Below are 14,523 nucleotides of genomic sequence, written 5' to 3' on the forward strand. Positions count from 1 at the left end.
TACTGTTTTACAAAAGTTGAAAAAATTGCAGATGTTCTGATGTACTTTTTTTATTTTATAACGGCAAATGCGTGACTAATATCATTCGAATAAGCTATATTTTTTAAAAGTGGTTAACCTAACCATTTGTTAACCACTTCTAAAAAAATATAGCTTATGGTTATATAGTTATGGTATATAGTTATGTTGATTGAAGTTTAGAAAACGCATAAAAAAGGAAAATGCTTCTCCTCGAGCTCAAGGCTACTTAGAAGTAGCCGTTTTGGTGCTGAGCTCCTCAATTGGGGTCTAAAATAATTATGTCGATAATACACATTTTGATCGTATGAAAGTGTATATAACCTCGTTAGCCTAAAAGCTGATGGCATAAAAATGCCATACCAAAACGTGGACATATATTCGCAATTTTGAGGGGGATATTGTCTTTTCGGTGGATAAATTTTTTGACCACCTAGAACTTAGAAGGGCAAATTTCAGCCAATTTAATAACTTCCAAATACCTAAACCATAAATTCAAAATTAAAGCAAATATATTTATACATAAAATTTTAAAAATTACTGAAATCGGGTGGTACCTTTATATGGGGGCTATACCTATGTCCATAATTTTTGGTGCAGCTTTGATCACCCTAAATGCCAAATAATAGCTAATTCCATCTTTCCAAAACTTCTGTGTCCTATCATAATTTTTTGGATGATCAATTAGTAAAATGGAAATTGGTGTTCGAAATTGGCGCGAACAATATATGTATGTGTAGAAGTAAAAAAATAATTTATATGCTGTTTTATTGATATATTTTATAATTTTTGAACGAAAAAAATTATTAAAGAGTCGTATTGAGCCTTCTTTGGGCCTACAAAACTTATCTCCGGAAATCTGTCAGCACTGATCCACGTTTTTTATTACCCACCATAGAACGGTACCGCCCGATTTTCGGGGGTTTTCAGGGATTTAGCTACATTATCCTATAGAAATGGTTGTAATTTAATACATATTTAGTCTTCTTTGGGAGTTTTCAGGATTCTTTTAGGAGTTTTCAGGATTTTAGTCGTACTCTCCTACAGAAATTGCTGAAATTTAGTATTTAGTCTTCTATGGGGCTATAATAACTTTGTCAGTACATTTCCACGTTGTGATATAGCCACTGACATTTATGATAAGTACTAGTGTTCGAAATTTCGATCAGTCAATTTGCACACATGTAAAGTCGTCCTTGAGCATCTAAATCATCTTCTTTATATTTTGTGAAACGGTTCCATATATTGGCAATAATTCACCATGATTACTTTATTTCAATTTTTTTTAGTTTTTAAAAAGTATCCAAAAATATAGGTTTCCAAAATGTACACCTACCATCTAGGAGGAGGGGGAGTTTTCAAGGGAAGAATTTTTTTATTTGCTGACAGATGAGACTTAAATACGTACTAAAATTTGTTTACTGTTCAAAAAATCGAACACCAAGTACGAAATGGGTTAAACAGGTAAGCAGAGACATACATATGTATATTAACTTTATGCTCGAACCACAAGAGAATGTCCACCCAATGTCATTAGGTGTATATTTCGCTTGTTTCGGAATATATTCTGTAAAATGGTGTGAACGATAACTCTCGAATTCTGTGTTGTGAAGTGAAAGTGATAACATCATACGGAACAGTGAAAAGTGCTTAAAAAATTGAAAATAGAGATAAATAGACTTTTGTTTCAAACTTTAATTTCTCTTTGGAAGTAATAAAACTTTCATAGAGTTTTCGTCGGCGTTAAAAATCAACCGTCGGCGGCTTTGTACTCTGCCGTCGACATGCAGGCAGTCGAAGGAGATGAGGATGAGCTGCTATCTGATAGTTCAGATAACATAGCAGCACAAGCAAAGGAGTGTGTGGAACAAATGAACCGCACAAATGAAGAGAACAAAAAAAGTAAGCGGAAACATGACTCCGATAATGAATCGGAATCACCTCTATACAAAAATATGAAAATGGAGGCAATTATTACAACCCTTCAAGTATCATTGAAAAATATGGAAGACAACAACAAGGTTTTATTAGGGGAGCTAGCTGCCCTCCGAAAACATCAAGAAACCACTACCCGGCAATTGAATGCCTTACTTGACAAAGAGAATAGCTATAAACGAGTTATAGCCAATCTACAAATGCAACTAGCAGAAAGCAAAAACAGCGTAAATATGCCACCAAAAACATTTTTGGTTAATTCGCCTGAAATGGGACAACTGAATGCACAGTCTACACTACAAACGGCTGAAGTTGATCCCACTAAACCGCCTATAAGTCAAAAACCACATTTGCTAGGCAAGCAAGCGCCAATATATGCTAATGGAAATATACCCAAACAGCAACCAAAACCAACTACAATATCACAGCCGGGTATAAGCCAAAATCCGGCTCAGGCAGGCAAGAAGCCCATACTGCCTGGGGAAGGAAAAGTGCCTACTCAACTAGAGAAACCAGCAGCGAAGACGCAGAATAATCAAGCAGTAAACACCAACGAGGATGCCATGGATACCTCTGAGTGGACAACTGTGACAGGACGTAAAACTCAAAAAAATAAGCAAAAATCTACATCAACATCTATACAAGAAGATAATGCTGTCGAAAATCGAGCAAATAATAATAAGCAAGGTAAGGCCAGCCCGCCCTCTATCAAAATAGATTATATCAATGTGAGAGAACTAACTATTAGTCTTAGAAATTTTCTTCAACATAAAGATTTTACAACAAGAATTTTAAAAGGAAAACAAAAAATGATAGAATTGAAACTAGGGAAAAGTGACGATTTTGAACCCGTAAAAAATTTTCTAGAATATAATAAGATACCTTATTTCACTTATACTCCAAAAGAGTTTAAACCCAAAACTGTATTGGTTAAGGATCTATCCGAAACATATCAAAAGGAAGACATTGAAGAATTCTTTAAGGAAGAACAATTAAACATTGATGTTAAAAACATCACAAATATAAACAACGATAGATGGTTAATCCAACTAGGCAAATCGTCCGATATGGGCACTTTTAAAAAACTTAGATATATAATAAATTCTAAAGTTAAAATTGAAAAGTATAAGAAAAATGGACTTATACAGTGCCGTAACTGCCAGTGGTTCGGACACTTGGGCAGCAATTGCAAGAGGCCATTTAGATGTGTAAAGTGCCCTGGGGGACACGAAAAGGGCCAATGTCCCATTCCAAAAAAAGAATTAAATACAGAAATTCAAATAATTGTAGACCCAACTACGCTCGAAAGCATACAGACGGTCGGAAAACCTATATACTGCGTCAATTGCGAAGTATACGGCCATGTAGCAAGCGCTAGGGAATGTCCTATAAGAGTTAGGCTAATTAAAAAACTTATTGAAGCCAAAGAACAACGAAATAGTTCATTAAACGCAACCAACGCTCAAATGCAATGTTTAGCTGCCAACAAGGCACTGCCACCTACCTCAGGCACATCATATTCTCATGGCAACAAGACTAGAACAGCCACACAAAACACCCTCAATTCTCACCCACTAAACTCTAATTCGGAAAATTACATGAATATATTCAACTCTGACTGCCAAAGACTTTTTGGTAAAGATTTATTTACCTGTATGTCGCACTTCGACACATACAGACATTTAAAAACAGATGCTGAGAGAACTAACTCTCTCTACCAACTCTTTACAAGTCTTGCTCAAGATGGGTAATTTAAAAATTATATTTATCAATACAAATTCTTTAGTTTCTATAGCTAAAAGACATTATTTAAAAATGTTTGTAGAACAAAACAGACCTGACATACTTATGTTGGCTGAACACGGATTTACTTCAAAGCATAAATTCGAACTCAGAGGTTATAAAATATACAGGCAGGATAGGGAAAATAGCCTAAAGGGAGGTACGGCCATCTGTGTAAAAGAAACATTTAATTCAGAAAGACTCTCAGTAACGTTCAATAATATGGAAGGAACAGTGTTAAAAATTAGGCAAATAGGAGGAAGAAATATTATAGCAATGTCCCTATATTGCAAACCAGGAAATAATTTAAGACACTCTGATTTAGATATTATAAGCGGTATTGTGGGCTTAGATGACGCCATTATTGGGGGGGATCTAAACGCAAAACATCCCGATTGGGGTGGAAGTAGCACTAACACAAGTGGGAGGGTTTTAAAAAATTGGCTAAATAGCAATCCAAATATATACATAAGACCAACAGAAGGCCCAACAAGGCCTTCTACAACAACAGAATCATTCATTGACATTTTTATGTCAACTATAGGCCTCTGGTCTCCCGACAGGCCTAAATTGCTAGACTTTGAGTCAGATCATAAAGCAATAATGACGTACATTATCGCCAATATAGAAAGAGTACAACCAAAGGAAATATATGATTACAACTCCATTAGGATAGGAATGTTAAACAATACCCTTGCTGAGGAACTTCAAGATAGTATGCCCCCAATAAATCAAAATATGTCATCACTAGAAATAGACTATGCAATAGACAAGTTCACTGCTGCTTTAAATACAGCAATGAATTCTTCCATTAAAAAGTTTACACCTACCAGGGATAGTATAGCTAAACTCCCACAAGATATACTTGATCTAATAGCTCAGAAAAAACAACTAGAAGAAGATTACAAAGAATTGTAGATCAACATGAAGCCACAACTCTTAAAGCTATAATTAGAAATATGAATACTATTATTCAACAAAGAATTTCCTTGTTTGAAGAGCAAGAATTACTTAGTAAACTACAGAAAATAAAACCGGGAAATGACATGTTCCGAAAAGTAAAAAGTTTCAGTGGAAAACTATCCAAAAGTAATATTAATTATATTACGGATGGAAATAATAGAGTTATTCTTGATAGTGAAAAAGCGAATGTCATGGCAAAAACTTTCGCCAGCACACAACAACTCACAACACCACAGGTTGCCAACACAGCTAATAATGTCGTCCTTCATGAAACACATAATCATATGGTTCAATTTGGTACAGATGTACTGGCGAATGGAAGCAGAATAGGCCCCCCGACAAGTCTTCCAATTCGTCTCACATCCGATGTAGAAATAGAAAGTTTACTTAAATCCATGAATAATAAAAAATCTAGCGGGGATGATAACATACCAAATTTTGTACTCAGGAAATTAGACCATAGGGTCTGGGAATACCTAGCAATTATTTTTAACCATTGCCTGAACATAGGCTATTTTCCAAAAAAATGGAAAACAGCAATGGTAATACCTATATTAAAACCAGGAAAGGACCCCACTGATCCTTCCAGTTATAGACCAATTTCTATGCTGTCGTGCTTAGGAAAACTTTTTGAAGTAATCATTCTTGATAGGATAAACGATCACATTGATAACAATGATCTACTCAAAGACAGCCAATTCGGCTTTAAAAGACAACATTCAACTACGCATGCTCTGCTTACATTGAATGATAAAATAACCAGAGGCTTTAATAAAAGAAGTGCGACAATTGCTGTCAGTCTAGACTTCAAAAAAGCATTTGACACGGTCTCAATCGGGGGAATACTGGAAAAAATGGGGTCCTTTTATGGTTTTAACCCTTTCATTACAAAAATCACTAAAAGTTATCTACAAGAAAGAAAATTTTACGTTTCGGTTGATGACTCTAAATCACAACACCAAAATGTACATGCTGAAGTACCCCAGGGCTCTGTACTGGGCCCAGTATTGTACAATCTATATTTGGCAGATATACCGCCACCCACACATGACCTACATCTACTAATATATGCAGACGACATCCTAATTACAGCAACACACGCAAGCGCAAAAATAGCTAACAGGCAACTTTGCCAATATTTAACAATACTTAAAGAGTACTTCGACAAATGGAAACTCTTTCTAAACATAGACAAATGTAGGGCGATCATTTTTAAAGGAAAGGGCGTACAATTGTATAAAAATGCTAGAAAATACATTCCTGAAATTATAATAGGAAACCAAACGATAACAAATACCGAAACTTTAAAGTATCTTGGGGTTATATTTGAACAAGATATGAGTTTTATACGACATGTAGATCATGTAATAAAAAAAGGTCGTACAGCGTATCATTACTATCAATGGCTGTTACGAAAGAATAATGGGCTAAGTAATAAGGTTAAATTAGCAATTTATAAACAAATAGTCCGACCAACAATGGAATATGCTTTCCCCGTATGGTCTTTTATCTCGTCACATCAAATGGAACGCATACGAATTTTAGAGCGTAAAATGTTGGCACATTGTCTTGGACTCAGGTGGCGCTTGACTGAGCAGGGGTACTATATAAGTCCATCTATTAAGGAAATCTATAGTAAAAGCAAAATTGAACGCTTTGACAAATTTGCGGTTAGATTGGCCATAAGTTGTTTAAGTAAATGTATTAATCATCCAAATCCAATGGTTAAAAACTTAACAATAACCATTGAAGAAGTAAATTTAATTAAAGAAAGAAAAGGTTACTTACCAGCTATGAGTCTACTTCCTCTTTCTATTGACGGAACAATATATAATTCGACAGGAAATTTAATCTTTTATCACAGGAGATACAAATCCTATAATACCGACAATTTAGTTTATAGGACTGACCAATAAACATAGGCATAATGCCATTGTAAATAGTTTGTTTTGTTAATTTTATCTGTTTTTGTTTATAATTAGTTTTAAGTAATTTTATAACTTGAGTTTTTTCCTTTTTCTCAAGATATCAATTAAATATCTGTAAATAAAAAAAAAAAATAAATATCGAACGGGCTGGCCTTCACAATGTTCAACATTAACTATGTATGTATATAATTTTATAATTCTAGATAAGTAGGTGACTACGTTAGAAATAATAATATAATTAAATTAGTCTTAAGAAACTTGTAAAACAAATGAATCTGGAATAAATTTGAATTGAATTGAATTGAATTGAACGATAACTCTCGATGGGAGCAACCGATTTGGTCCAAAATTAGCACATCGTATTATTTCATCCAGTCACGTATCAAGTCGGATATAGTCCATATCAATCCCGTTATTCAGGTACCTCCCATTGAAAATGTTTGTTTTTATTTACATTTTCTCTATAAAATGGGTTCAATTTAGCATAATGGGTTCATAGTGATCAAAATACTTCTCCGCCAATAGTTGTGGACATAGACCCACGTTTTGGTATAGCCCCTAAACAACAATACCGCCCAACTTCAAGTATTGTACAAAAGTTTAGCTGACCAGATAAGGTTAGGTGGTGGGTATTGGTTTACAAAGTGGTCAAACAAATTCGCCTAAAATGGTACTTTCGTAACGGAAAGAAAATTATCTATTCCATATTAGTTCAGAATACTTCATGGTGGACGTTTTTTACTTGTTTTTCATTAGGTAAGTACCTAAATAGTTAAGTACCTAAATAAAGGGCTGGCTACGCCCCTGGAAATTCGTGAGTAATGTTTAACATGCTATTGCTTCAATCAACATAACAGTACTTTATGTATAAACATTTTATGTAAACTTTTTTGTTCTCAAAAAGGAAAGCATTTGGCCACTCTTTAATTCGCAATTCAAAAGTTTTAATATTTCTAATAACTTGTTTAAATACAGTCCCTTGAACATGTGGTCCTTTTTTTGTATACATTTCATTATAAGCTAACTCCGAAAAATGTTCTATGTTTGACGAGCTATAACTTTATAGTAACATCATATATCGACAAAATTCTTTTACGATTGTCCTATTTGAAGTATTCTTTATAAAATAAAACCATAAATCTTTAAAAAGTCTACAACACATTTTTCGATTTTTGTCCACTAAGGCACCATTGTGCGCCGTTGGTCCAATATGAATCGGCGTGCACTCATCAATATGAGAGAAAGCACCAATGTCCCATCGTGGAGGTGTATGTAGTAATTAAAATGTGTACTCCTATTTACAAATGTATGGGGTTAAAATGAAGTTTTGCTTTTGCTATGTTCTAAGTAAGAGTAAAATTTTATGACGGACAATTTTGCAAACTACTCCTTAGCATATCGGATCATGGTCTTTAGCATGTTGTTTGAGAACTACTCTGCAAAAGGGAGTAAAATGGGCCACTCAGTGGCTCGCTTAAAGTTTCTAATATTCATAAAAATATTCTTCGGATTATTGTCGTTACCGAAACCATAACAAGTTTCATAGTTATAGTCTTTTAAATACTACTCTCTGTTACTCCAAGGAAAATCCCTTAATCTTGTATTCCGTTTCAAATAATTACACTTTTGCGTTTATTTCATACTTGTGATCGCGTTTAACTGTTATTGCCATGAATTCTATTTCAGATACATAATTACTCTTTACAGCTTCTTCTTAAATTTTCATACGGATGCGTTGTTGTTGTCGTTGCCAATTTTTGTAATTACCCCAACTGGTCATAAAACTTAATGAATTAAACAAACAAAACAACGAGTTAAACATTTATTTTGCTATTCTTGGTATACCAATATAAACATACAAGACACTGGTATAATAACAATTTCTTAATTATATCATTAAAAGAGCGTATGCATTTCCTTACGCTTTATATGATGATTCCTATGCGTCTAAGCTTATGCAGAGGATGGGGATAAATCATCGAGTTTTTTGTAAATGCCATTAATGGAAGTGGATGTACGCAGAAATTCTTAAGCAGACGAAATGTTCGAACGGGAATCCGGAGTAAGTAACACAATGATGATGGTGCCTTCATATTGAGTTTGGGGTAATTTATGATACAAACGACGAAGAATTTATTTTGACATACATACTATGTGTATGGGGTCATAGACAAGGTAACTCAAGGTGACTTTCTTGTTCCCTAACACTTTGTTTTAGTTAAAAATAAGTGAATACGAATTATATGTTAATTGATGAACATCGTCGTTTTTATTTTTTACAATCTATTTTATGTGGAGGTTATTTAAAACGTTTAATTTTAAAATTCGTGAAATATAGTAAAATGTTTTCTTCTTCCTCATGTATTCTTTAAAATATTATAGCAAGAAAAGAATAAAAAAATTAAATAAAATAAAATAGCATAAAATAGAATGAAAAAATAAAATAATATAAAATATGTTTAGTTTAAGAATATTATAATCTATGGTTGATTTAATTTTTTATTAAAATATATTATTAGTTTTAATTTCGTTTTAGCCATTAATCTTTTTGTATCAAGTCGACTGATTTATGTTTGATTCTTTTTATTCTAGATTTAAATTTGTTGACATAATTTTAAAAACAAATTCATTTCATTGACATTGGGTGACTAATTTTTATACCCTCCACCATAGTATGGAGGGTATATTTAGTTTGTTTTTCCGTTTGTAACGCATTGAAATACTCATTTGCGACCCTATAAAGTATATATATTCTTGATCAGGATAAAATTCTGAGTCGATCTATGCACGTCCGTCCGTCCGTCCGTCCGTCCGTCTGTGGTAATCACTCTAGCATCCACATAAATGGAGATGGGACGCTGAAAATGCGTCTTTTGTTTGCAGGCAGGTCAAGTTCGATGATGGGCTATATCGGTCCACGTTTTGGTATAGCCCCCATATAACGGTACCCCCCGATTTACGGTATTTTGTCGTTTTTAGCTACATTTTCAGACCGATTTGGCTATAATTTGACATTTAGGGTTCTTAAGTGCCAATAAACTTATATAAGAAAACTTGTGAACATAGGTCCACGTTTTGATGTAGCCCCCATATAACGGTACCCCCGATTTACGGTATTTTTACTTTTTAGCTACATTTTCAGACCGATGTAGCTATAATTTGATATTTAGGGTTCTTAAGTGTCAATAAACTTATATAACAAAAGTTGTGGACATAGGTCCACGTTTTGGTATAGCCCCCATATAACGGTACCCCCCCGATTTACGGTATTTTGACGTTTTTAGCTACATTTTCACACCGATTTAGCTATAATTTGACAGTTAGGGTTCTTAATTGTCAATAAATTTAAATAACAAAAGTTGTGGACAAAGGTCTACGTTTTGGTATAGCCCCCATATAACGGTACCCCTCGATTTACGGTATTTTGACGTTTTTAGCTACATTTTCAGACCGATTTAGCTATAATTTGACATTTGGTGTTCCTAAACTTATATAAGAAAAGTTGTGGACATAGGTCCAAGTTTTGGTATAGACCCCATATAACGGTACCCCCGATTTACGGTATTTTGACGTTTTTAGCTACAATTTCAGACCGATTTAGCTCTAAATTGACATTTAAGGTTCTTAATTGTCAATAAACTTATACAACTAGTGGACATAGGTCCATGTTTTGGAATAGCCCCCATATAACGTTACCGCCCGATTTCAGGTATTTTGACGTTTTAAATCACATTTCTAGACCGAATTAGCTATAATTTGATATTAAGGGTTCTTAGTGACCAAAAAACTTATATTCGAAAAAATTATGAACATAGGTCCCTGTTTTGGTATAGCCCCATATAACGGTACCTCCCGATTTTCGGTATTTTGAGAATTTTTCATACAAGTTTTAACCAAATTATCTGTTATTTGAACATTTGACATTTGAAATTCTTATTAGTCTCCACACCTCTCCACCAAAAATTGTCAAGAAAGGTCGATGTATTGATAAAGCCCCCATATAAAAGTACCTCCCGATTTTCAGTAATTTGATGAATTTAGCTACAATATTAAACCGAACTAGCAGTAATTTGACATTTGAAGTTCTTAGTGGTCACAACAACTCTCCATCAAAAATTGTCTACATAGGTCCATGTTCGGATATAGCTCCCATATAACGGTACCTGCCAATTTTCAGTAATTTGGCAATTTTAGCTACAATTTTCAACCGAACTAACTGTAATTTGACATTTGAAGGTTGTAGTGGTCACCACACATCTGCATCAACATAGCCCCAATATAACGAAACTTCCCGATTTTCGGTACTTTGAGGATTTTACTTAAACTGTTTAACCGAAAGTAGGTCCAAAACAAACCTACCGATTTTCCGCACCTTAGCTTCATTTTTTGGACGAACTTTCTGTAATTTGAAATTTAAAAGCCAACAAAAATTGTTCATTTAAGTTCATATTTTCGTATAGCCCACATACCTCCGAACTAGCTGTTAATGATAATGATAATATTAAACCGAACTAGCAGTAATTTGACATTTGAAGTTCTTAGTGGTCACAACAACTCTCCATCAGAAATTGTCTACATAGGTCCATGTTCGGATATAGCTCCCATATAACGGTACCTGCCAATTTTCAGTAATTTGGCAATTTTAGCTACAATTTTCAACCGAACTAACTGTAATTTGACATTTGAGGGTTGTAGTGGTCACCACACATCTGCATCAACATAGCCCCAATATAACGAAACTTCCCGATTTTCGGTACTTTGAGGATTTTACTTAAACTGTTTAACCGAAAGTAGGTCCAAAACAAACCTCCCGATTTTCCGCACCTTAGCTTTATTTTTTGTACGAACTTTCTGTAATTTGAAATTTAAAAGCCAACAAAAATTGTTCATTTAAGTTCATATTTTCGTATAGCCCACATACCTCCGAACTAGCTGTTAATGACATTTGAAGTTCCCACGTTATGTACCGATTTTCGGTATTTTGAGGATTCTAGCTACAATTTTTAACCGAATTAGGAGTTATTTGACATTAAAGGCTCCCATCAAAAACTGTCAACATAGGTCCATGTTTTATTATAACCCCTATATAACGGTACCTCCCAATTTCTAGCCCACCAAAAATTGTCAACATACATAGTTAGATATGAAACATTTTATGTACATTATCTGACATTTTAAAGTACCCACTTACAGTTGGGGACAGGAATGAAAACTAATTATTCCATTTTATTTCAGAATATTTTATGGTGGAGGGTATGAAAAGTTCGGCCGGGCCGAACTTAACGCTTTTTTACTTGTTGTTGTTTGATTTCAGCTGGTCTTGCTGGATGGATGCACTTTTATCTACCAACTGGATTTTTAAAGCATATTTTAGTTTAAAATTAAGGCAAAAATTCTTCATTAAGATATTAACAAAGAGAAATTATTTCCACTACATTTGAATTCTTTTTCTATGATAAATTACAATGAATAATTTGCTTTCCATCTGACATTTATTTCTTTTGTAAAAGTTTTCATTTCACATATTCATAGAGAATGAATTGACCCCAACTTCCCCAGGAAAAAAATTTCACAGGTTTTTGTGTCGGTTTATTAACCGGCTTTAACAAGATGTTTAAATGAAAAATCAGAAAAAATGTCTATTGTACAAGGCACAAACATACGCATTCATATATACTGATAAATTCCTAAACAATCGATGTTTCCTCGAACACAATTTACTTCCGGGAATTTTATTTACAATGCAAAAAAGGAAATTTGAAAAAGGCAGACACATTAAACTACAATTTGAGTAATTTTCCACTAATTATCCTTTACCTGGATTCTATACTTATTCAGAATTAAATTTTTTTTTTTTTTATAAAAAATATAAATCCATGCATTTCTTACACCCGAAGTCAACAAATTCAAACTGATAAAAAAGGGCACAACTTTACAAAGAACAATATTTATTCCATCTACAAACCTTTGATATTCAAATGTAAATAAAATGATAGTCAAAAACGAAGGGATTTAATTTTATCTTTGGTATGTATTTGCCATACATATCACATTATTCCTTTAGTTGTTATTATTTTTTTTCGCTTTGATGCACACAATCAGTAATCTGAAATTACATCGCTTTTATACAGTTTCCACCAGCATAAACATTGTTATTTTATATCTTTGAGTCTATCCATCCAACGAAATCATTCATCTTCCTCCGGTTTGGCAGCGATTCTCCCATTTTGCTATCCGCATTCAACGATTCTCCCATTTTGCTATCCGCATTCAACATCCATATGCCAAAAAATAAATTTCTTAACAAAATGGAAGTTACTGACTGAGATTTGTGACGTTATTAACAATTCATGGTTTTTGTTTCCTCTGGTTTGTTGATGGTTTGAGAAACGAATGCTGATGGCTGGACTGGCACCCAATGGATATCCCAGAAAAGTTTCTAAAATGTCTTTAGTCGGGCGACACCTTTATATGGGCCATGTATTGGGCCTAAAGGAAACCATAAAAGTCAAATTACTTATAGTTCGATCAACAAATGTAGCTATATCAAAATAACACTACGCTGGGTTAAATGCATTTACTTAAGGAAATGTCTCTAGATATCTATTTGTGTTTCCTCATCTACAAAAGTTGTCATGCCACATCTTGAAGAAATTTTTTATTTATTAGTCAAGATTAACTATAATGTAATAATGGGATTAATTTGACATTTTCCTTACTGTTGGTTGATGGCTATTAAGCGAGAAATTATACTTACGTTTTTATACCATCCACCACAGTATGGAGGGTATATTAAGTTTGTTTTTCCGTTTGTAACGCATTGAAATACTCATTTGCGACCCTATAAAGTATATATCACCAATATTTTTGAAAATTTAACATAGCTGAAGCCAAGGTTTACCCTTTTAGAACACGCGACTTGTGATTGTATATTATACAAATTAAATGTTTATGGATAAAATGAAATGTTTTTGGACGTGGCAAAAAATATTGGCCTCAAAAGTTAATTTGCGTGGAAGCTGTGGCTATATTTATGTTAGAAAATGGGTAAAAGTGCGTTGAAGCCAACGTGTCTTTTTTTGTTTTCTCTCGATTTGTGAGTAAACCACACTTCTCACGATTTTCCTGTCAAAGTAAAAGTAGAAGCCAACTAAATAAGGATAATCTCACTTATGTATAACTTTTCAAAATTTCATCAGCGTCTACCAATAAATGACGCTGACATTTTGAAGCCAAATTTACAGTGTTTTTTGACATTTTCTTCTAGTCGCGTTCCGCAAACAGATTTTTCAAAAAGGCTTTAATAGGATTATAGTACTTGCGATTCTGAGCTTTTTGATACGTATATCGTGAATGTAGCCTCCACAGCTTCACAGAAATATGTATCGAAATGACGAAATTTTGTGTGAATATTTTTCTAAAAATCATATTATTCGGGCCTAATTTTTACAATTGTCATTCGATTTCCTCGTACTTGATTGCACATTTTAGTTTTTTACGTTCCGGATCTAATAAATCATTCTCCGTGAAAATCCATCCACTAAAACGCGAGTTACAAGAAAATCCAAAGTAGAAAAATCACCTAAAATTGTTTATGGAAATATCGCGTATTTTATCGCGTTTTCTGCGGTTCGTTTCCACTGCAATGAAACAACTAATACAGCATCTTTGTTTTAGCGGAAACAGAGATTTGAAAACTTCACTGATAAGGGAGCTACATTCATTTTATCCCAAAAAATAGTGTGTGATGCTACATCCACGGTTCTTCGTTGACCGCCTTGAAATAGATATATATCGATGTAGATTTTTATGGTGGACACTGAAATCGGATGCGGACAAAAAGCATACGCACTCCGCGCAAGTTAGCGACGTTATATAGGTTTTTAGGCACTAAGAT

The sequence above is a fragment of the Musca autumnalis genome, unplaced genomic scaffold, assembly GCF_047663935.1.
Source record: "Musca autumnalis isolate F117 unplaced genomic scaffold, ASM4766393v1 scaffold_2, whole genome shotgun sequence".
In the NCBI taxonomy this organism is placed as follows: domain Eukaryota; kingdom Metazoa; phylum Arthropoda; class Insecta; order Diptera; family Muscidae; genus Musca; species Musca autumnalis.